The sequence below is a fragment of the Sus scrofa genome, chromosome 4 (assembly GCF_054392235.1).
Source record: "Sus scrofa isolate SSC_HxYL_T2T_F1_AM1 chromosome 4, Sscrofa_HxYL_maternal_Yorkshire_Landrace_v2.0, whole genome shotgun sequence".
Lineage (NCBI taxonomy): Eukaryota > Metazoa > Chordata > Mammalia > Artiodactyla > Suidae > Sus > Sus scrofa.
This window is the reverse complement of record NC_139386.1, coordinates 45546118-45568640: the sequence shown is the minus strand read 5'-3', so window position 1 is coordinate 45568640 and position 22523 is coordinate 45546118. Positions and strand designations below refer to the sequence as shown.

Here is a 22523-nt window from a genome sequence, read left to right as displayed (position 1 = left end):
CTAGGTACTTGAAAGATGATAATGATGGTAATGAAGATGTCTCCGTGATGATGGTGATGGTGGTGGTATTGGTGGAAGCATATATTGAGTTATAGCCACACATTGTCTGTCATATTTTTTATATAAATGTACTCATTTAATCTTTTAGACAATTCTATGAAGCAGATATAATTATTACCCTAAATTCCCACATGACAAAATTGAGGAAGAGTGGGTTAAACTAACTTACTTAGGCCACAGAGCTAATGAGAGGCAGAGCTGGGATTTGAACCCAGATAAATTTATTCCAAATCTTGCAGTCTTAACCACTGTTCTATACAAGAAAATTTATGTATATATCAATTTAAGAAATTAAAACAATTCACATTTATTTAAAATTAGAATTGAATGAAAATTCGTAAGACATTTTATGTGATAATTAAACATTTATAAGGAGACTACCTTGTATTATGTCCTTTTGGCGCAGGTGTTGCAGAAGAATAAATTTGAAAAAGATATAGTTCTTGACCTTGGGGGAAAGTGGCAACAGAAAGATGGGCAAATAGCCATTAAAATATAGCATAAAACTAACTAATAAAACTATTCATGAGTGTACCATGGAATTTTGAATGTATAATAATTTGACAAAAAATTGCCACAACTCATTAGCTAAGATGTGAAATTTTCATTCAGCATCATTTTACATGGCAGTTTGATTGATTTTTCCTCAGTGATTTAAAGTATAGATTCATCATGTGTATTGGCAGAAACATTTTTGCAAACTCAAATAGTTGCAATCTAAATCTAAATGTTTAATTCATAGTGTACTCAAGCATCATCCTTTAATCTGAAGACTCTTCTATCTATAAAAATCTAGGATTCTATAGTAGTTTCCATTTAGTTTCTTACAAAGATGAGTGTATTAGATGTCCTCTCATCATGTTCAGGCCAGATAAGGATAATGAGTCTTAAGGGCATGGATTCAGAGCCTGGATTTTTGTTCTAGCTCCAACACTAGTGATTGGGTGACTTTTCACAAGTAACTTGACCTTTCTAGCCTAAATGGACTTGGCTATTAAAGTATTTGTTATAAAGATTGAATTGATACCTGCTTATTTAGCACAATGTCTGAACACCATAAATGTATCTCCAATGATAATGCTTACAGATTTTATTAAGCATTTTCATAATTAATTATTTTCAGAACTTTCTGGTTAACATTTAATTTTAAAACATCCTGGCTTGATTGGGATGCAGCAAGGCAGTTTCTAGTCCAAGATGACTTTCTAACTTGTTGGTGATCTTCAGCAAGGTAGTGTCTTCATCTATAACATGGACTGAGAAATTTGGAATAGAATCCATGAGGTGTTTCATCTTGAATGTTGTTCATCTGTGGTGTTTCCTTGGGCTCATCTAATCACTGCTAATACTATTTTAGTAATAACAAAACCATCTGATTTAGCTTTTTAATGTTCACTCTTGACTATCTAAAAGAGAGAATACATTGAGGAAACACACAGTTATTTTTAAATCTGAGATTTTTTTCATTTGTGCTGATTATAAATTTCTTCACCTAATAGGGTAGATATGGAAAGGCACCCTTCTTTTCTCTACTCTGGAGGCTACGTGCTTGTTTGAATGATTAGAACAGGTCTTTTCTAAGAACTTTTCATTTAAGAGTTATTTTCTTTATGGTATTCTATTCGTCAGACTTCAGAAGAAATGAAAGGTAGCTAACAAAACACTAGATCAGGGAACCAAAGCTCCTGCTTGTTGAGATTGTTGCAGATCTGTTCAATTCCCACTAAATTGCACAGAGAAGGAATCTGATTAATGTGCATACCCAAATCGAGGATGATTTCCCATGGTAGTCATTGTAGCATTGCAAGAATTAGGTTTATGTGGGCATAACTTAGAGCTGATATGATTTGAAGAAGACATTGTGTAAGCCATGTCTTTTATTTATTTATTTATTTATTTATTTATTTATTTTCCCACTGTACAGCAAGGGGATCAAGTTATCCTTACATGTATACATTACAATTACATTTTTTCCCCCACCCTTTGTTCTGTTGCAACATGAGTATCCAGACAAAGTTCTCAATGCTACTCAGCAGGATCTCCTTGTAAACCTATTCTAAGTTGTGTCTGATATGCCCAAGCTCCCGATCCCTCCCACTCCCTCTCCCTCCCATCAGGCAGCCACAAGTCTCTTCTCCAAGTCCATGATTTTCTCTTCTGAGGAGATGTTCATTTGTGCTGGATATTAGATTCCAGTTATAAGTGATATCATATGGTGTTTGTCTTTGTCTTTCTGGCTCATTTCACTCAGGGTGAGATTCTGTAGTTCCATCCATGTTGCTGCAAATGGCACTATGTCATCCTTTTTTATGGCTGAGTAATATTCCATTGTGTATATATACCACTTCTTCTGAATCCAATCATCTGTCGATGGACATTTGGGTTGTTTCCATGTCTTGGCTATTGTGAAGAGTGCTGCAATGAACATGCGGGTGCATGTGTCTCTTTTAAGTAGAGTTATGTCCGGATAGATGCCCAAGAGTGGGATTGCAGGGTCATATGGAAGTTCTATGTATAGATTTCTAAGGTATCTCCAAACTGTTCTCCATAATGGGTGTACCAGTTTACATTCCCACCAACAGTGCAGGAGGGTTCCCTTTTCTCCACACCCCCTCCAGCACTTGTTATTAGTGGATTTATTAATGATGGCCATTCTGACTGGTGTGAGGTGGTATCTCACGGTAGTTTTGATTTACATTTCTCTTATAATCAGCGATGTTGAGCATTTTCTCATGTGTTTGCCGGACAACTGTGTATCTTCTTTGGAGAAATGTCTATTCAGGTCTTTTGCCCATTTTTCCATTGATTGATTGGCTTTTTTGCTGTTGGGTTGTATAAGTTGTTTATATATTCTAGAGATTAAGCCCTAGTCGGTTGCGTCATTTGAAATTCTTTTCTCCCATTCTGTAAGTTGTCTTTTTGTTTTCTTTTTGGTTTCCTTTGCTGTGCAAAAGCTTGTCAGTTTGATGAGGTCCCATGGGTTTATTTTTGCTCTAATTTCTATTGCTTTGGGAGACTGACCTGAGAAAATATTCATGATGTTGATGTCAGAGAGTGTTTTGCCTATGTTTTCTTCTAGGAGTTTGATGGTGTCCTGTCGTATATTTAAGTCTTTCAGCCATTTGGAGTTTATTTTTGTGCATGGTGTGAGGGTGTGTTCTAGTTTCATTGCTTTGCATGCAGCTGTCCAGGTTTCCCAGCAATGCTTGCTGAATAGACTTTCTTTTTCCCATTTGATGTTCTTGCCTCCCTTGTCAAAGATTAATTGACCATAGGTGTCAGGGTTTATTTCCGGGTTCCCTATTCTGTTCCATTGGTCTGTCTACCTGTTTTGATACCAGCACCACACTGTTTTGATGACTGTGGCTTTGTAGTATTTCTTGAAGTCTGGGAGAGTTATGCCTCCAGCTTGGCTTTTGTTTCTCAGGATGCTTTGGCGATTCTGGGTCTTTTGTGGTTCCATATAAATGTTTGGATTGTTTGTTCTAGTTCTGTGAAAAATGTCATGGGTAATTTGATAGGGATTGCATTGAATCTGTAGATTGCTTTGGGTAGTATGGCCATTTTTACAATATTGATTTTTCCAATCCAGGAACATGGAATATCTTTCCATTTCTTTACATCTTCTTTGATCTCTTTGATTAAGGTTTTATAGTTCTCGGCATATAGGTCCTTTACCTCTTTGGTCAGGTGTATTCCGAGGTATTTGATTTTGTGTGGTACAATTTTAAAAGGTATCGTATTTTTGTATTCCTTTTCTAATGTTTCATTGCTGGTATACAGAAATGCAACTGACTTCTGAATGTTAATCTTATATCCTGCTACTTTGCTTAATTTGTTGATCGGTTCAAGTAGTTTTGGGGTTGAGTCCTTAGGGTTTTCTAGGTATAGAATCATGTCATCTGCATACAGTGACAGTTTGATCTCTTCTCTTCCTATATGGATGCCTTTTATTTCTTTTGTTTGTCTAATTGCTGTGGCCAGGACTTCCAAAACGATGTTGAAGAGCAGTGGTGAGAGTGGGCATCCCTGTCTTGTTCCAGATTTGAGTGAGAAGGCTTTCAGTTTTTCCCCATTGAGGATTATATTTGCTGTGGGTTTATCATAAATGGCTTTGATTATGTTCAGGAATGTTCCCTCTATACCCACTTTGGCGAGGGTCTTGATCATGAATGGATGTTGAACTTTGTCAAATGCTTTTTCTGCATCTATGGAGGTGATCATATGATTTTTGACTTTTTTTTTGTTAATGTGGTGTATGATGCTGATTGATTTGTGTATGTTGAACCATCCTTGTGAACCTGGGATGAACCCAACCTGGTCATGGTGTATAATTTTTTTGGTATGTTGTTGGATTCGGTTGGCTAAGATTTTGATGAGAATTTTTGCATCTATATTCATCAATGATATTGGCCAATAGTTTTCTTTTTTGGTGGTGTCTCTGTCTGGTTTTGGAATGAGCGTGATGGTGGCCTCATAGAATGTCTTTGGGAGTATTCCTTCTTCTTCAACCTTTTGAAAGAGTTTAAGGAGGACGGGCACCAATTCCTCTTTATATGTTTGATAGAATTCACCTGTGAAGCCATCTGGTCCTGGACTTTTGTTTGTAGGGAGTGATTTTATGACCTCTTCAATTTCATTTGTAGTGATTGGTCTGTTCAGTTGGTCTGTTTCTGCTTGATTCAGTTTTGACAGGCTGTAAGATTCTAGAAAATCATCCATTTCTTCCAGATTGTCAAACTTGTTGCTGTATAGTTGTTCATAGTATTCTTTTATGGTTTTTTGTATTTCTGCTGTATCCTTTGTGATGTCTCCTTTTTCATTTATAATTTTGGTTATTTGGGTTCTTTCTCTCCTCTTTTTAGTGAGTCTGGCCAGGGGCTTGTCAATTTTGTTTACGTTTTCAAAGAACCAGCTCTTGGTTTTATTAATTTTCTCTATTGTTTTTTGAGTCTCTATTTTATTGATTTCTTCTTTGATCTTTATAATTTCCTTCCATCTACTGACTTTAGGTCTTTTTTGTTCTTCTTTTTCTATTTCGTTTAGGTGGAGGGTTAAGTTGTCAATTTGGGATCTTTCTTCTTTTTTGAGAAAGGCCTGTATTGCTATAAATTTCCCTCTGAGCACTGCTTTCGCAGCATCCCATAGATTTTGAGAGGTTGTGTCTTCATTATCATTTGTTTCAAGGTAGTTTGTAATTTCCTTCTTGATTTCCTCATTGACCCATTGGTTTTTTAGTAGCATGTTGTTTAGTCTCCCTGTAGTAGGTTTTTTCTCTTTGCTTTTCCCATGGTTGATTTCTAATTTCATGGCATTGTGATCAGAGAAGATACTTGAAATAATTTCTGTGCTCCTAAATTTATTGAGGTTAGCTTTGTGTCCCCATATGTGGTCGATTCTTGAGAATGTTCCATAAGCATTTGAGAAGAATGTGTATTCTGATTTTTTTTGGATGTAGCCATGTCTTAAAAGTTTTGTTCTAAATAGGTTATTTGTGAAACCAGTTCTCTATGTGACAAAACTTCACAAAGAAATCCCTTAAATAGCTCTGTCTCTCTTAGGTACTAGACTTAAACCCAGTATATTAATTTAGAAGACTTAAAACCTCTCAACTTTTAGAAACATAAAGGATTCAAATCTTTATGCTGCCAAAACCGAGTGTTTCCCTCTACAGCCTCATCTTGGACTGTTTTCCACCTTATTCTCAGCTCTTCAGTCACAGCTCTGCCTTCCTCCTGGGCTCCAGTGCCTGTTCCTTTTGTCTCTGGCTGCCTTCTCTCCCCTCTATGTTAGCTCCTTCCATCCTTCAGATCTCACTGACACTTCTGGGTCAACTGTACTCTTTTCTTCAGAGATCTTAGCCCTATTGGACATTAAACACTCATCAGTGTGATTATATTATTGATGTCTGCCTTCTATTCCTTTTTTTTTATATGTAGTGATTTTTATTTTTTTTCCATTATATCTGGTTTACAGTGCTTTGTCAGTTTTCTACTGTACAGCATGGTGACTCACTTACATATATATGTATACATTCTTTTTTCTCACATTATCATTCTCCATGGTAAGTGACCAGACATATTTCCCAGTGCTACACAGCAGGATCTCATTGCTTATCCATTCCAAAGGCAATAGTTTGTATCTAATAACCCCAAGCACCCCATCCATCTCACTCCCTCCTCCTCCCCCTTGCAACCACAAGTCTATTCTCCAAGTCCATGATTTTCTTTTCTGTGGAAAGGTTCATTTGTGCCATATGTTAGATTCCACATATAAGTGATATCATATGGTATTTGTCTTTCTCTTTCTGATTTACTTCACTCACTATGAGAGTCTCTAGTTCCATCCATGTTGCTAAAAATGGCATTATTTTGTTCTTTGTTATGGCTGAGTAGTATTCCATTGTGTATATATACCACATCTTCCTCATCCAATCATCTGCTGATGGACATTTGGGTTGTTTCCATGTCTTGGCTATTGTGAATAGTGCTGCAATGAACATGTGGGTACATGTGTCTTTTTTAAGGAAAGTTTTTTCTGGATATATGCCCAAGAGTGGGATTTCTGGGTCATATGGTAGTTCTATGTATAGATTTCTAAGGTACCTCCATACCATTCTCCATAGTGGTTGTACCAGCTTACATTCCCACCAACAGTGCAGGAGGGTTCCCTTTTCTCCACACCTTCTTCAGTATTTGTTATTTGTGGATTTATTAGTGATGGCCCTTCTGACTGGTGTGAGGTGGTATTTCATTGTAGTTTTGATTTGCATTTATTTCTCTAATAATGAGGGATGTTGAGCATTTTTTCATGTGCTTGTTGGCCAAATGTATATCTTCCTTGGAGATAGCTATTCAGCTCTTTGCCCATTTTTCAATTGGGTGGTTGGCTTTTTTGCTGTTGAGTCATATAAGTTGCTTGTATATTCTAGAGATTAAGCCCTTGTCAGCTGCATCATTTGAATCTCTTTTCTCCCATTCTGTAAGTTGTCTTTTTGTTTTCTATTCTTAGGTTTCTACAGAATAAGGCCCTTGTCTGTTGTGGTTCAGCATATCCTCAGTGTCCAGCCCAAGACCTAGCACATAGAACATGTTCAATAACTATGTGTGGAAAGAATGAATGAAAAATGAAAGTATCTTACAATTATAAAACTAGTCAATTTTCCTGATAGGGAAGAAGGAACAGGTCCAGCCAGGCAAGAGCTTTCATTGTGACTTAATATGGCACATTTGAAGTTAGGAAAGTTCCATTTGAAAGTAGACTTAGGATGATAGACTTTAGAGAAAGACTTTTTTTTTTTTTTTGCTTTTTGGGGCTCCCATCAGCATATGAGCATATGGAGGTTCCCAGGCTAGGGGTCAAATCAGAGCTACAGTTGCTGGCCTCAGCCACAGCAACGCAGGATCTGAGCTCTGTCTGCGACCTACACCACAGTTCACAGCAACGTTGGGTCCTTAACCCACTGAGCAAGGCCAGGGATCAAACCCACATCCTCATGGATCCCAGTCATATTTGCTACTGCTGAGCCATGATGGGAACTCCTAGAAGCAATTTAATAGAAACATAATGTGAGCGACATAGGTAACTGAAATTTTCTAGTAGTGATATTTTTAAATGTAGAAGAAATGGGTAATATTAATTTGAATACTATATTTTAATTTGCTTAATATATGCAAATATTATTTCAACAAGTAGACTATATGAAAACTATTAGTGATGTTTTTATATTCTTTTTTTTAAGGCTTCAAAATCTGCTGTGTATTTTACATTTACAGCATATATTAATACCCACAAGCTAGATTTCAAATGCTTAAGGTCTATGTGTAGCTGTATTAGACGGTACATTAAGGACCCTTTTACATACAAATCAGTTGATGGTAAAGCCTTTCAGTTCTTTATAAATTCAAATTCAAATGTTTGAATTGAAATAACCAAAGATACTCATCATCGAATACCAAGTAAGGCTTGAAGACATTTCTATTCTCCACATGTCAGGAAATTTTTTTGCAGTAAATTCCTTCAAATATGACATGCAGAGCATGGTTGTCTAAGAATAAGAAAGTTGTGGGTCTGCTTAAACATATAGCATGAATAAGTGCTGTGGGTCTTGTAGATCCTTACCTTTAAAGAATGTTAATTATGGAGGAAGCACTGTACCAACCCCCCACCACGGCCCCTGCTCTTTCCCTTGCATGTTACTTTTTGCTTCCAACAGAGTAGCTACACTACTGCTCTTGGGCAGTTTGGGAGGCACAACTGAACCATGAAGGATGAGAGACAGCATGTGCTGAAGGCAAAGCTCAGCCATAGTGAAAACAACAGCTGGCATGTTTTTCTGTGACACTGAGATTGCCTCTAGGTTTTAATTTGCCAAACTACATTCCTTTATTCCTTCAGAATTTGGCTTATTGCTCCCAACTTTGTTTAAATCCTTTTTAATCTAGCCTTAGTTACCCAGTATCCTCTCTTTCTTTGTCTCTTTCTTTCCCTTCCAGTCTCTTTTCGCCAGTCCATTGCTTTCCACAAAGCTGCTCAAAGAGTGAGGTCTTGACCTTTTCTTCATTCCTTGACAAATGCTTTGGAAGAAAATGGCTGACATCTCACTCTCTCTCCAGCCATATCAATAGGTATGGGTTACACTAATATTAGCAAAGTCCTCTCTGTAAGCAACCTGTAACACACATATTTGATTGAGGTATAACAAAAAGAAAATACAGATTATTTCATTATCCTGTATGCAGAGTTAATGCATATGTGAGTAGTTATGATTTTAGAAAAAATATCTTTGGACATTTAGTTAGTACGAAATGGAAAGAGTTGAATAAAAGTAAAATACCTAGAACATATTTGGTTAATTTAAGGGGTGTGAACATTTTTCTTTGCTAGTTACAATGCAAGCTAACCTGAAACTTACTAAGAAGGTGGGCACTTTGCTTGTTTTCTAAGTTTAAAAAAGGGAAATAAGTTTATCTCTTATGGTTGTAACTTGCCTTTAATTTTTCTCTTTTATTTCTTTTATTTTTTAAAATGATTTTTACTTTTTCCATTATAGGTGGTTTACAGAGTTTTGTCAGTTTTCTACTGTAAAGCAAAGTGACCCAGTCACATATACATATATACATTCTTTTTCTCACATTATCCTCCATCATGCTCCATCGTAAGTGACTAGATATAGTTCTCAGTGCTATACAGCAGGATAATTTTTTTCCTCTAGGTAAATCAGAAATATAAGAAACTAGCACTTCATATACGAATTTATAGATATTCAGAATGTGTGTGATACTTGAAAATGTAGCTTAACCGAGCTATTTTATAAACCTGAAGTCAGAGAAGACTGTTGTAGCACTAGAAATATCTGATCTTTGTTTTACTTCTTTGTGTAGTTATGATCTGGTCATCTATGGAGTGATGGCTGGGACTGAATGCTTTCAGAGATTTTTTTTCCAAATTCAAATGTTAGCATCTGGATCTCTTATTTATAGAGACAAAGACTGTAAGTATTTTGAGAGTTTTGAAGGAAGAAACTATTATATTATTAATTTCTATGCCTGCAGAGTGGATACACTGAGCAGAACTCATAAGGATTTCTTGTATAATTAGATGCACTTGTCTTTTAACCTAGAGCATCATCAATAACAATGAGGTAATGCATTAAAGGAGCTTATATAAACCATTTGCTATCTCATTATATGACTTACCATCTAAAGTAAACAAATGATCCTTTTCACCCATCGTTTGTCTCCTTTTGCAAGTAAGTCAAGTTTAACTCTTGATTTATTTTGACAATAAGACTAAAATGGTAATAACATTCCCAATGACATTCTATGAAGCCATCATAATCCTGATTTCAAGACCAAAACGACTACCAAAAAAGAAAATTATAGGCCAATATCTTTAATGAATATAGATGCAAAAATTCTCAACAAAATATTAGCGAACCAAGTCCAACAATAAATAAAAAAGATCATACACCATGATCAAGTAGGATTCATCCCAAGTTCACAAGGATGGTTCAACATATGCAAATCCATCAGTTTGATACATCACATAATTAAAAGACAAAAAAAACAAATGATCATCTCAATAGATGAAGAAAAAAACATTTGACAAAATCCAACATTCATTTATCACAAAAAACTCTTACCAAAGTGGGTATAGAGGGAACATATCTCAACATAATAAATGATATTTGTGAAAAACTCACAGCCAATATAGCTATGAGAAAAGCTGAAAACCTTCCTGCTAAATTCCAGAACAAGGCAAGGATGCTCACTCTCACCTCTTCTATTCAACATAGTACTGGAAGTCTTAGCCACAGCAATCAGACAAGAGAAAGAAATAAAATATATCCAGATTGGAAGAGAAGAGGTAAAATTCTCATTACACGTAGATGATATATATATAGAAAACCAAAAGACTCTGCACAGAAGAGATAAATGAATTCAGCAAGGTAGCAGGATACAAAATTCACATACAGAAATCAGTCATATTTCTTTATAGTAACAATGAAATATCAGAAAGGGAATGTAAAAAAATAATACCTTTTAAAATTGCACCTCCCAAAAAGAAAATAATTAGGAATAAACGTGACCAAGCAGGTGAAATGCTTATATGCTGAGAAATAAAAAACTTTAGTAAAGGAAATTTAAGATGATTTTAAAGAATGGAAAGATACGTCATGCTCCTTGATTGGAAGAATTAATATTTTTAAAATAGCCATACTACTCAGAGCAATCTATAGATTTAATGCTATCCCTATCAAATCACCCAATAAATTTTTCATGGAACTAGAACAAATAATCTTAAAGTTTATATTAAACCATAAAAGACCCAGATATACAAAAACTATCCTGAGGAAAAAGAACAAAGAAGGAGGCACATAACCCTCCTTGACTTCAGACAATCCTACAAAACTACACTAATCAAAACAGTGTGGTATTGTCACAAAAACAGACATATGGATCAATGGAACTGAAGAAAGATCCCAGAAATAAATCCAGACACCTCAGTCAATTAATCTTCCACAAAGGAGGCAAGAATATACAATGGGAAAGTCTTTCCAGCAAGTGGTGTTGGGAAAGATTGGACAGCTACATGAAAAGCAATGAAGTTAGAACACATCCTCTCACCATCCACAAAAATAAACTCAAAATGGCTTGAAGACTTGAAAATAAGCAATGACACCAGAAAGCACCTAGAAGAGATCATAGACAAAATATTCTCTGACATAAATCATACAAATGTTTTCTTGGTCAGTCCTCCAAGGCAATGGAAACAAAAACAAAAATAAAACAACAACAAACAACAAACAACCAAACTGAAAAATGGACGGAAGACCTAAATAGACATTTCTTCAAAGAAGATATACAGATGGCCATAGGCCCATGAAAAAAATGCTCAACTTTTTAGAGAAATACAAATCAAAACTATAATGATTTGATCACACCAGTCAGAATGGTTCCCTTTGTTATTTGCTATCCTGAAGACAACAAAGGATATTCAGGATTTGTTATCCTGGAGAGGCTGTGTAGGCAGGGGAACCCTCCCACATTGTTGGTGGGAATGTAAGTTGGTACAGCTACTATGGAAAACAATATGGAGGTTCCTCAGGAAACTAAATATAGAACTACCATATGATTTGGTAATCCCACTCCTGGACACATATCCGGACAAAACTATAATTCAAAAACATACATGCACCCTTATGTTCACTGCATCTCTATTCACAATAGCCAAGACAGGGCAACAACTTAAATGTCCATTGACAGATTAATAGATAAAGAAGATATCATACATACATTCAATGGAATACAACTAAGCCATGAAAAGAATGAAATAATGCCATTCACTGCAACTAGAGATCCTCATACTCAGTGAAGTAAGTCCAAAAGAGTAATACCATCACTTATATGTGGAATCTAAAAATATGATATAAATGAAACTATCTATGAAAGAGAAACAGACTCCCTGACATAGAGAACAAACTTGTGGTTGCCAAGGGAAGGAAAGTTGAGGGAGGGATGGAGTGGGAGGTTGGGGTTTGTAGATGTAAGCTATTATGCATGGAAAGGATAAACAAAAAGTTCCTACTGTGTAGCACAGAGAACTATATTCAGTGCCCTATGATAAATCATCATGGCAAAGAACATTAAAAAAGGAGTTCATGCTATGGCACAGTGGGTTAAGAATCTGACTGTAGTGGCTCAGTTTGCTACAGAGGCGCAGTATCAATCCCCAGCTTGTCCCAGTGGATTAAAGGATCTGGCATTGCTGCAGCTGCAGAGTAGGTTGTAGCTGTAGCTCACATTCAATGCCTGGCGCAAGAATTTTCATATGCTGCAGGTGTGACTGTAAAAAAATTGTGTGTGTTTGTGTGTGCATATATAAAAAAAGAATCATTTGCTGTACAGAAGAAATTAAAATATGGTAAATCAACTATACTTCAGTTAAAAAACTATTAACTTAAAAAAATGAAAGGAAGAAAAACTCTTGAGTGATTTATATATTGATTATACATTGAAATTATAATACCTGAATATATGTTAGGTTAAGATTGATGTGTACAGCAAAGTATATTAGTTTTAAATATACATATATCCATTCCTTTTCAGATTCTTCTCCCATATAGGTTATTGACAGATTAATTGAACAGATTACCCTGTGCTATACAGAGGGTCCTTATTGCTTACCTATAATATGCATATAATAGCGTGTATGTGTCAACCCTAAACTCCTCCCCATCCACATTTCCTCTTTGGTAATCATAAATTTGGTTTCAAAATCTTTTTTTTTTTTTTTTTTGTCTTTTTTGCCATTTCTTGGGCCGCTCCTGCGGCATATGGAGGTTCCCAGGCTAGGGGTTGAATCGGAACTGTAGCCACTGGCCTACGCTAGAGCCACATCACCGTGGGATCTGAGCTATGTCTGCGACCTACACCACAGCTCACAGCAATGCCGGATCCTTAATCCACTGAGCAAGGCCAGGGATCGAATCTGCAACCTCATGGTTCTTAGTCGGATTCGTTAACCACTGAGCCTCAATGGGAACTCCTCAAAATCTTTTGAGTCTATTTCTCTTTGGTAAGTTCTTTTGTATCTTTTTTTTTTTTTAGTTTCAAAAGTTTTATTGAAGTATAGTTGATTTACAATATTGTGATAATTTCTGCTGTAAAACAAAGTGGTTCAGTTATACATAGATCTAATCTTTTTCAGATTCTTTCCCCATATATATTATCACAGAATATTGGGTATAGCTCCCTATGTTAAACAGCAGTTTCCCATTGGCCAATCATTCTGTATACCACAGTGTGCATATTATTTGATTCCAAATATTAGTAACCTCATGATATTTGCCTTTCTCTGTCTGACTCACTTCCTTTAGTATGATCATTTCTAGATCTATCCATCTTGCTGCAAATGCCATTATTTAATTCATGTTATGGCTGAGTAATATTCCATTTATATATGTACAACATCTTCTTTATCCTGTCCTCTGTTGATGGACATTTATTTTGCTTCCATGTCTTAACTATTTGAAATAGTGCTGTGATGAAAATTGGAGTATATGTATATTTTTGAATTATGGTTTTCTCCAGATATATGCCCAGGAATGGGATTACTGGATCATATGGTAGTTTTATATTTCATTTCTTTCAGGAACCTCCATACTGTTCTCCATAGTGGATGCAACATCTTATATTTCCACCAACATTGTAGGAGGGTTCTCTATAACATCTCTAGCATTTATTGTTGTATACTTTTTGATGATGGCTATTCTGTCTGTTGTGAAGTGATACTTCATTATAGTTTTGATTTGTTTTTCTCTAATATTTAGTGATATTGAGTGTCTTTTATGTGGTTTTTTTTGGAGAAATGTCTGTTGCCATTTTTTAATTGGGTTATCTGGTTTCTTTTTGGTATAAATCTATATGAGATATTTTATATTTTGGAGATCAGTCCTTTGTTGGTCATGTCATTTGCAAAGATCTTCTCCATTCTGTGTGTTGTCTTTTTGTTTTATTATTTTCTTTGCTATGCAAAAGCTTTTAAGCTTAATTATATCCCATTTGTTTATTTTTGCTTTTATTTTCATTAATCTAGCAAGTAGGCCAAAAAAGGTATTGCTGCAATTTATGTCAAAGAGTGTTCTGCCTTTGTTTTCCTCTAAGAATAGTATCTGGTCTTTTATTTAGATCTTTAATCCATTTTGAGTTTATGTTTTTGTGTTTGGTGTTAAAGAGCGTTCTAGCTTCACTTTTACACGTAGCTGTCCAGTTTTCCCAGCACCACTTATTGAAGAGGCTATGTTTTCTCCATTATATATTCTTGCCTCTTTTGTTGTAGATTAATTAACCATAGATGTGTGGGTTTATTTCTGGGCTTTCTATGCTGTTCCACTCACTTATATTTCTGTTTTTGTTCCAGAATCATACTTTTTTGATGACTATGATTTTGTAGTATGGTCTGAAGTCAGGGATCCTGATTCCTCCAGCTCCACTTTTCTTTCTTAGGATGGCTTTGGCTATTCTGGGTCTTTTGAACTTCCAAAAATATATTTTTTTTAATTTTCCCACTGTACAGCAAGAGGGTCAGGTTATCCTTACATGTATACATTGCAATTACAGTTTTTCCCCCACCCATTCTTCTGTTGCAACATGAGTATCCAGACAAAGTTCTCAATGCTATTCAGCGGGATCTCCTTGTAAATCTATTCTAGGTTGTGTCTGATAAGCCCAAGCTCCCGATCCCTCCCACTCCCTCCCCCTCCCATCAGGCAACCACAAGACTCTTCTCCAAGTCCATGATTTTCTTTTCTGAGGAGATGTTCATTTGTGCTGGATATTAGATTCCAGTTATAAGTGATATCATATGGTGTTTGTCTTTGTCTTTCTGGCTCATTTCACTCAGGGTGAGATTCTGTAGTTCCATCCATGTTGCTGCAAATGGCACTATGTCATCCTTTTTTATGGCTGAGTAATATTCCATTGTGTATATATACCACTTCTTCTGAATCCAATCATCTGTCGATGGACATTTGGGTTGTTTCCATGTCTTGGCTATTGTGAAGAGTGCTGCAATGAACATGCGGGTGCATGTGTCTCTTTTAAGTAGAGCTTTCTCCTGATAGATACCCAAGAGTGGGATTGCAGGGTCATATGGAAGTTCTATGTATAGACTTCTAAGGTATCTCCAAACTATTCTCCATAGTGGCTGTACCAGTTTACATTCCCACCAGCAGTGCAGGAGGGTTCCCTTTTCTCCACAGCCCCTCCAGCACTTGTTATTAGTGGATTTATTAATGATGGCCATTCTGACTGGTGTGAGGTGGTATCTCATGGTAGTTTTGATTTGCATTTCTCTTATAATCAGCAATGTTGAGCATTTTCTCATGTGTTTGTTGGCCATCTGTGTATCTTCTTTGGAGAAATGTCTATTCAGGTCTTTTGCCCATTTTTCCATTGATTGATTGGCTTTTTTGCTGTTGGGTTGTATAAGTTGTTTATATATTCTAGAGATTAAGCCCTAGTCGGTTGCGTCATTTGAAATTCTTTTCTCCCATTCTGTAAGTTGTCTTTTTGTTTTCTTTTTGGTTTCCTTTGCTGTGCAAAAGCTTGTCAGTTTGATGAGGTCCCATGGGTTTATTTTTGCTCTAATTTCTATTGCTTTGGGAGACTGACCTGAGAAAATATTCATGATGTTGATGTCAGAGAGTGTTTTGCCTATGTTTTCTTCTAGGAGTTTGATGGTGTCCTGTCGTATATTTAAGTCTTTCAGCCATTTGGAGTTTATTTTTGTGCATGGTGTGAGGGTGTGTTCTAGTTTCATTGCTTTGCATGCAGCTGTCCAGGTTTCCCAGCAATGCTTGCTGAATAGACTTTCCTTTTCCCATTTTATATTCTTGCCTCCCTTGTCAAAGATTAATTGACCATAGGTGTCAGGGTTAATTTCCGGATTCTCTATTCTGTTCCATTGGTCTGTCTGTCTGTTTTGATACCAGTACCACACTGTTTTGATGACTGTGGCTTTGTAGTATTTCTTGAAGTCTGGGAGAGTTATGCCTCCTGCTTGGTTTTTGTTTCTCAGGATTGCTTTGGCGATTCTGGGTCTTTTGTGGTTCCATATAAATGTTTGGATTGTTTGTTCTAGTTCTGTGAAAAATGTCATGGGTAATTTGATAGGGATTGCATTGAATCTGTAGATTGCTTTGGGTAGTATGGCCATTTTTACAATATTGATTTTTCCAATCCAGGAACATGGAATATCTTTCCATTTCTTTACATCTTCTTTGATCTCTTTGATTAAGGTTTTATAGTTCTCGGCATATAGGTCCTTTACCTCTTTGGTCAGGTGTATTCCGAGGTATTTGATTTTGTGTGGTACAATTTTAAAAGGTATCGTATTTTTGTATTCCTTTTCTAATGTTTCATTGCTGGTATACAGAAATGCAACTGACTTCTGAATGTTAATCTTATATCCTGCTACTTTGCTTAATTTGTTGATCGGTTCAAGTAGTTTTGGGGTTGAGTCCTTAGGGTTTTCTATGTATAGTATCATGTCATCTGCATACAGTGACAGTTTGATCTCTTCTCTTCCTATATGGATGCCTTTTATTTCTTTTGTTTGTCTAATTGCTGTGGCCAGGACTTCCAAAACGATGTTGAAGAGCAGTGGTGAGAGTGGGCATCCCTGTCTTGTTCCAGATTTGAGTGAGAAGGCTTTCAGTTTTTCCCCATTGAGGATTATATTTGCTGTGGGTTTATCATAAATGGCTTTGATTATGTTCAGGAATGTTCCCTCTATACCCACTTTGGCGAGGGTCTTGATCATGAATGGATGTTGAACTTTGTCAAATGCTTTTTCTGCATCTATGGAGGTGATCATATGATTTTTGACTTTTTTTTTGTTAATGTGGTGTATGATGCTGATTGATTTGTGTATGTTGAACCATCCTTGTGAACCTGGGATGAACCCAACCTGGTCATGGTGTATAATTTTTTTGGTATGTTGTTGGATTCGGTTGGCTAAGATTTTGATGAGAATTTTTGCATCTATATTCATCAATGATATTGGCCAATAGTTTTCTTTTTTGGTGGTGTCTCTGTCTGGTTTTGGAGTGAGCGTGATGGTGGCCTCATAGAATGTCTTTGGGAGTATTCCTTCTTCTTCAACCTTTTGAAAGAGTTTAAGGAGGACGGGCACCAATTCCTCTTTATATGTTTGATAGAATTCACCTGTGAAGCCATCTGGTCCTGGACTTTTGTTTGTAGGGAGTGATTTTATGACCTCTTCAATTTCATTTGTAATGATTGGTCTGTTCAGTTGGTCTGTTTCTGCTTGATTCAGTTTTGACAGGCTGTAAGATTCTAGAAAATCATCCATTTCTTCCAGATTGTCAAACTTGTTGCTGTATAGTTGTTCATAGTATTCTTTTATGGTTTTTTGTATTTCTGCTGTATCCTTTGTGATGTCTCCTTTTTCATTTATAATTTTGGTTATTTGGGTTCTTTCTCTCCTCTTTTTAGTGAGTCTGGCCAGGGGCTTGTCAATTTTGTTTACGTTTTCAAAGAACCAGCTCTTGGTTTTATTAATTTTCTCTATTGTTTTTTGAGTCTCTATTTTATTGATTTCTTCTTTGATCTTTATAATTTCCTTCCATCTACTGACTTTAGGTCTTTTTTGTTCTTCTTTTTCTATTTCGTTTAGGTGGAGGGTTAAGTTGTCAATTTGGGATCTTTCTTCTTTTTTGAGAAAGGCCTGTATTGCTATAAATTTCCCTCTGAGCACTGCTTTCGCAGCATCGCATAGATTTTGAGAGGTTGTGTCTTCATTATCATTTGTTTCAAGGTAGTTTTTAATTTCCTTCTTGATTTCCTCATTGACCCATTGGTTTTTTAGTAGCATGTTTTTTAGTCTCCCTGTAGTAGGTTTTTTCTCTTTGCTTTTCCCATGGTTGATTTCTTATTTCATGGCATTGTGGTCAGAGAAGATACTTGAGATAATTTCTATGCTCCTAAATTTATTGAGGTTAGCTTAGTGTCCCAATATGTGGTCGATTCTTGAGAATGTTCCATGAGCATTTGAGAAGAATGTGTATTCTGAGTTTTTTGGATGTAGTGTCCTGAAGATATCAATTAAGTCTAACTTTTCTATTGTTTCCTTTAGGATCTCTGTTGCTTTATTGGTTTTCTGTCTAGAGGATCTGTCCATTGATGTGAGGGGGGTATTTAGGTCTCCTACTATGATTGTATTCTCATCAATATCTCCCTTTATGTCTGTTAATATTTGTTGTATGTATCTGGGTGCTCCTATGTTTGGGGCATATATGATGATGATAGTAACATCCTCTCCTTGGATGGATCCCTTAATCATTAAATAGTGTCCTTCTTTGTCTTTCTTTATGTCTTTTGTTTTAAAGTCTATTTTGTCTGATATGAGCGTTGGGACTCCTGCTTTTCTGTCATGTCTATGGCGTGAAATACTTTTCCCCACCCTTTCACTTTCAATCTATATGTATCTTTTGTCCTGAGGTGAGTTTCTTGTAGGCAGCATATTGAAGGTTTTTGCCTTTTTATCCACTCAGCCATTCTGTGTCTTTTGATTGGGGCATTCAGTCCATTGACATTTAAGGTGATAATTGCTAGATGATTATTTATTGCCATTTGAACCTCGTGTTCCAGTTGATTCTATGGTTCTCCATTCTTCCTTTCTTTTTTTTTTTTTTTTTGGTTGGATGGTCTCATGTTATTATCTGCTTGAGTGTCTTTCTTTTTTTTCATTTTTTGCAAATGCAATATTTGGTTTTGGCTTGTGGTTGCCCTGTTTTTTAAGTATGCTAACCCCTTCCCATAATTGTGTGTTTTAGCCTGATGGTCCTGTAAGTTCAAACACTTCATTATTATATTAAAATTAAGAAGAGAGACATACATACAAACAAAAAGGGTTATTTACCTCCTAACATCCCTTGCCCACATTTTATGGTTTTGATGACTCTTTTATTTTTTTCTTTTTAATTTTATTTTGTTTGAAGCATGTTCATGATTAAATCTGTATGCTGGCTTATTTGAGTGACTGCTCTCTGATTGCAGTTTCCTCAGTCCTAGTTCTTCCTCTTCTTCTTCTTCTTCTTTTTTTTTTCTTTTCTTTTTTCTTCCCTTTCCTTCCTTTCTTTTTGGTTTAGAGAAGCCCTTTCAATATTTCCTTTAACCTGGGTTTTGTGTTGCTGTATTCTTTAAGTTTTTGTTTGTTGGGATAAATTTTTATTTCCCCTTCTATTTTAAATGATATTCTTGCTGGATAAAGTATTCTAGGTTGCATATTTTTTCCTTTTAGCACTTTAAATATCTTTTGCCATTCCCTCCTGGCCTGTAGTGTTTCTGTAGAAAAATCAGCTGATATTCTTATGGGGGTTCCCTTGTAGGTAACATTCTGTTTTTCTCTTGCTGCCTTCAGGATCCTACCCTTATCACTAACTTTTGCCATTTTTATTATGATGTGTCTTGGTGTGGGTCTGTTTGGGTTCAGTTTGTTTGGGGCCCTCTGTGCTTCTTGTATCTTGAATCCAGTATCCTTTAGATTTGGGAAGTTTCCATCGATAATTTCTTCAACTATATTTTCCATTCCCTTATCTTTTTCTACTCCTTCTGGAATTCCTATTATGCGTAGATTGGCCCGCTTTATATTATCCCATAGGTCTCTTATATTGCTTTCCAGTTTTTTGATTCGGTTTTCTGTCTGTTGACCAGATTGAGTGATTTCCATTATTCTATCTTCCATATCACTGATTCGTTCTTCTGGATTATTCATTCTGGTTTTTACTGCCCCTAGTTCAGTTTGCATCTCTGCAAATGAATGTTCTAGTTTTTCTTGGCTCCTCCTTATATTTTCTAGCTCCTTTCTGTGGGTATCTGCATTACTGTTCATATCTTCTCTTAATTCCTTCAGTCTTTTCAGTATTTCTCTTTTGAACTCCAGGTCTGTCTGACTACAGAGATCTGTTTCATTGTTGACTGTTTTAGGTGAGTTCTCCTGTTGGTTTGACTGGGGGTGGTTTCTCAGCTTCTTCATCTTGCTTGTTGTTTCCTTTCTCCTGAGGGAGTTGTACTCTCCGTTATCGGGTAGTGTTTGCCTTGTCACTGCCGTGGAATATTTCCTGAGGGCTGGCGTTGTTGGTCAGTCTTTTTTGAGGCAGTGTGGCTTTTCTGGAGTGTTGATGGAACTAACAGTGTTTCTTTGAAGCAAAGGAGGACTTCCTGAGGGCAGACAGGACTGGGAGGTCCACCCCACGATGGTAGCAGATTTCACTTGGTCATGCAGAGCTTGCTCTGGTGTTTTTAGGCTGTGGGGTTCTTGCAGGGAGTTGGTGGTGTTGGGCAGCTGCTCTTCAGGGGTGCATCACCCCCTGGGGGCTGGAGCAGCTATCTGGGTCACTGAGAACCTAAGAGGCTCTTCCCTAGGGCAGCCCAACTCAGAAGGACAGCCTGAGAATGTAGGCTGATCTTTTCACAGTCTGGCCGAGCTTGTTGCAGCTTCTCTGGGCTGCAGGGGCTCTTCCAGGGGGCTGGTGGTGCTGAGCAGTTATTTCACGGGAGTGGAGCACCCCCTGGGAGCTTGGGCGGGTAGCAGGGCCCTTGGAGACCCAAAAGGCTCCTCCCCAGGGCAGCCTGACTCAGAAACACCGTCTGAGATCTTTTCCCGACTCGGCCAGGCTTGTTGCAGCTTTTCTGGGCTGCAGGGGGTCCTGCCTGGAGCTGGCAGTCCTATGCAGCTGGTCCACTAGTTCTCAGCACCCCCTGGGGGCTTGGGCGGGTAGCAGGGCCCTTGGAGACTCAAGAGGCTCCTCCCCGGGGCAGCCCGTCTCAGAAAAACTGTTGGAGAATTAGGCCAATCTATTCACGGCCTGGCTAGGCTTGTTCTAGCTTTTCTGGGCTGCAGGCCTTTTCTAGGGGACTGGTGGTGTTTGGTGCTGCTCTGCGGAAGTGTAGCCCCTCCAAAGGGCAAGCAGGCCTGTGCAGGGAGAGCCCCTGCGGTGGTAGGCTTCAGGCAATTGTTGAGGCCAGCCCTCCTGGATGGCAGGCAGCCCCAGGTTTGGCGAGAGCGTAGGGGGTGGCGGGGGTGGGGGGAGGGGGATGCACTGGGAAGCACAGCTTTCAGCTAGCTAGCGGGCCTGTAAGCTTGCTGTGGCGTGGGGGGTATTCTATGGGGACCCACCGCTTCTTCTCTCCCCTCCCCAGCAGGGCGCAGACCAGGCTCTTCTCCCAGGTTCCCTCTGAGGCGGCTTTCCACTTCCCGGCCCCTAGAGTATTGCTCCCTTCCTCTGCGACAGCTTTGTTTTCTAATCTCCCAGGCAGTCTCTGCCCCGTCAAATGGTTTAGAGACCTCCCAAGCAGTTTCCTCTCTGCCCCGCCCCCCTAGCCTGGGGACTAATCTCTGGAGCCGAGGTCTCGGTGCCCAGCCCCCCCCCAGGCGTCCCCCGGCCCTTTCTTGGGGACTAACCTTCGGAGGTGAGGTCTCGGTGCCCAGCCCCCACCCAGGCGTCCCCCGGCCCTTTCTCAGGGATCAACCTTCAGAGGCAAGGTCTCGGTGCCCAGCCCCCACCCAGGCGTCCCCCGGCCCTTTCCCGGGGACTAACCTCTGGAGCCGAGAATTCGGTGCCCAGCCCCCACCCAGGCATCTCAATTTTTGGTGACTGTGCCCATAGTTCAGATGGTCCGCTGGGTTCTTGATCGGTTTTTCCGTATTCTGACTTACTGCTACACTCTTTTCTGCGTCTGGGGATTCCTCCGGTTCGTTTGATCTTTCCCCCGGTAGGTGACTTTCCAGGGTGTGGGATCCCTTTCTCCTCCGCAATTCCCTTTCGGGAGCGCCCGTCCCGCTCGGATTCACCTTCTCTCACTCTCCTCTTTTCTCCCGTTCTGCCCAATAATGTCACGAACTTCTTGCCGTTATTGGAGTTTAGGTTCCGCTGCCAGCGATTGGTTGCTGTTCTGTGCGAGTCATTTATTCTGTAGATGTGCTTTTTTTGTTGTGTTTGTGGGAGAGGGCGAATGTGTCCCCCTACTCCTCCACCATCTTGTCCTCTCCTCTCCAAAAATATTTTAAAATGTTTTATTCTAGTTCTGTGAAAAATGCCATTGGTAGTTTGATAGGGATTTTACTAAATCTATCATTTTCCTTGGGTAGTACAGTCATTTTGACAATGTTCATTCTTTCAATCCAAGAGCATGTTAAATTTTTCCATTTTTGTAACATCTTTTATTTCCTTCATCAGTGTCTTCTACTTTTCAGAGCAGAGGTCTTTATGTTGGTTTATTCCTAGTGACAAATGACAATGAAGACAAAATGATCCAAAACCTATGGGATACAGCAAAAGCAGTTCTAAGAGAGAAAATTATAGCAATACAAGCCTACCTCAGGAAACAAGAAAAAGCTCAAATAAACAACCTAACTTTACACCTAAAGCAACT

General features: G+C 38.0%; 1 protein-coding gene across 10 annotated transcripts in view; it reads left to right on the top strand.

Moving 5' to 3' along the window:
* The window catches only part of SLC26A7 (solute carrier family 26 member 7), a 179862-nt gene that overhangs the window by 111055 nt on the left and 46284 nt on the right, over positions 1-22523 (top strand). The window lies entirely within an intron of this gene.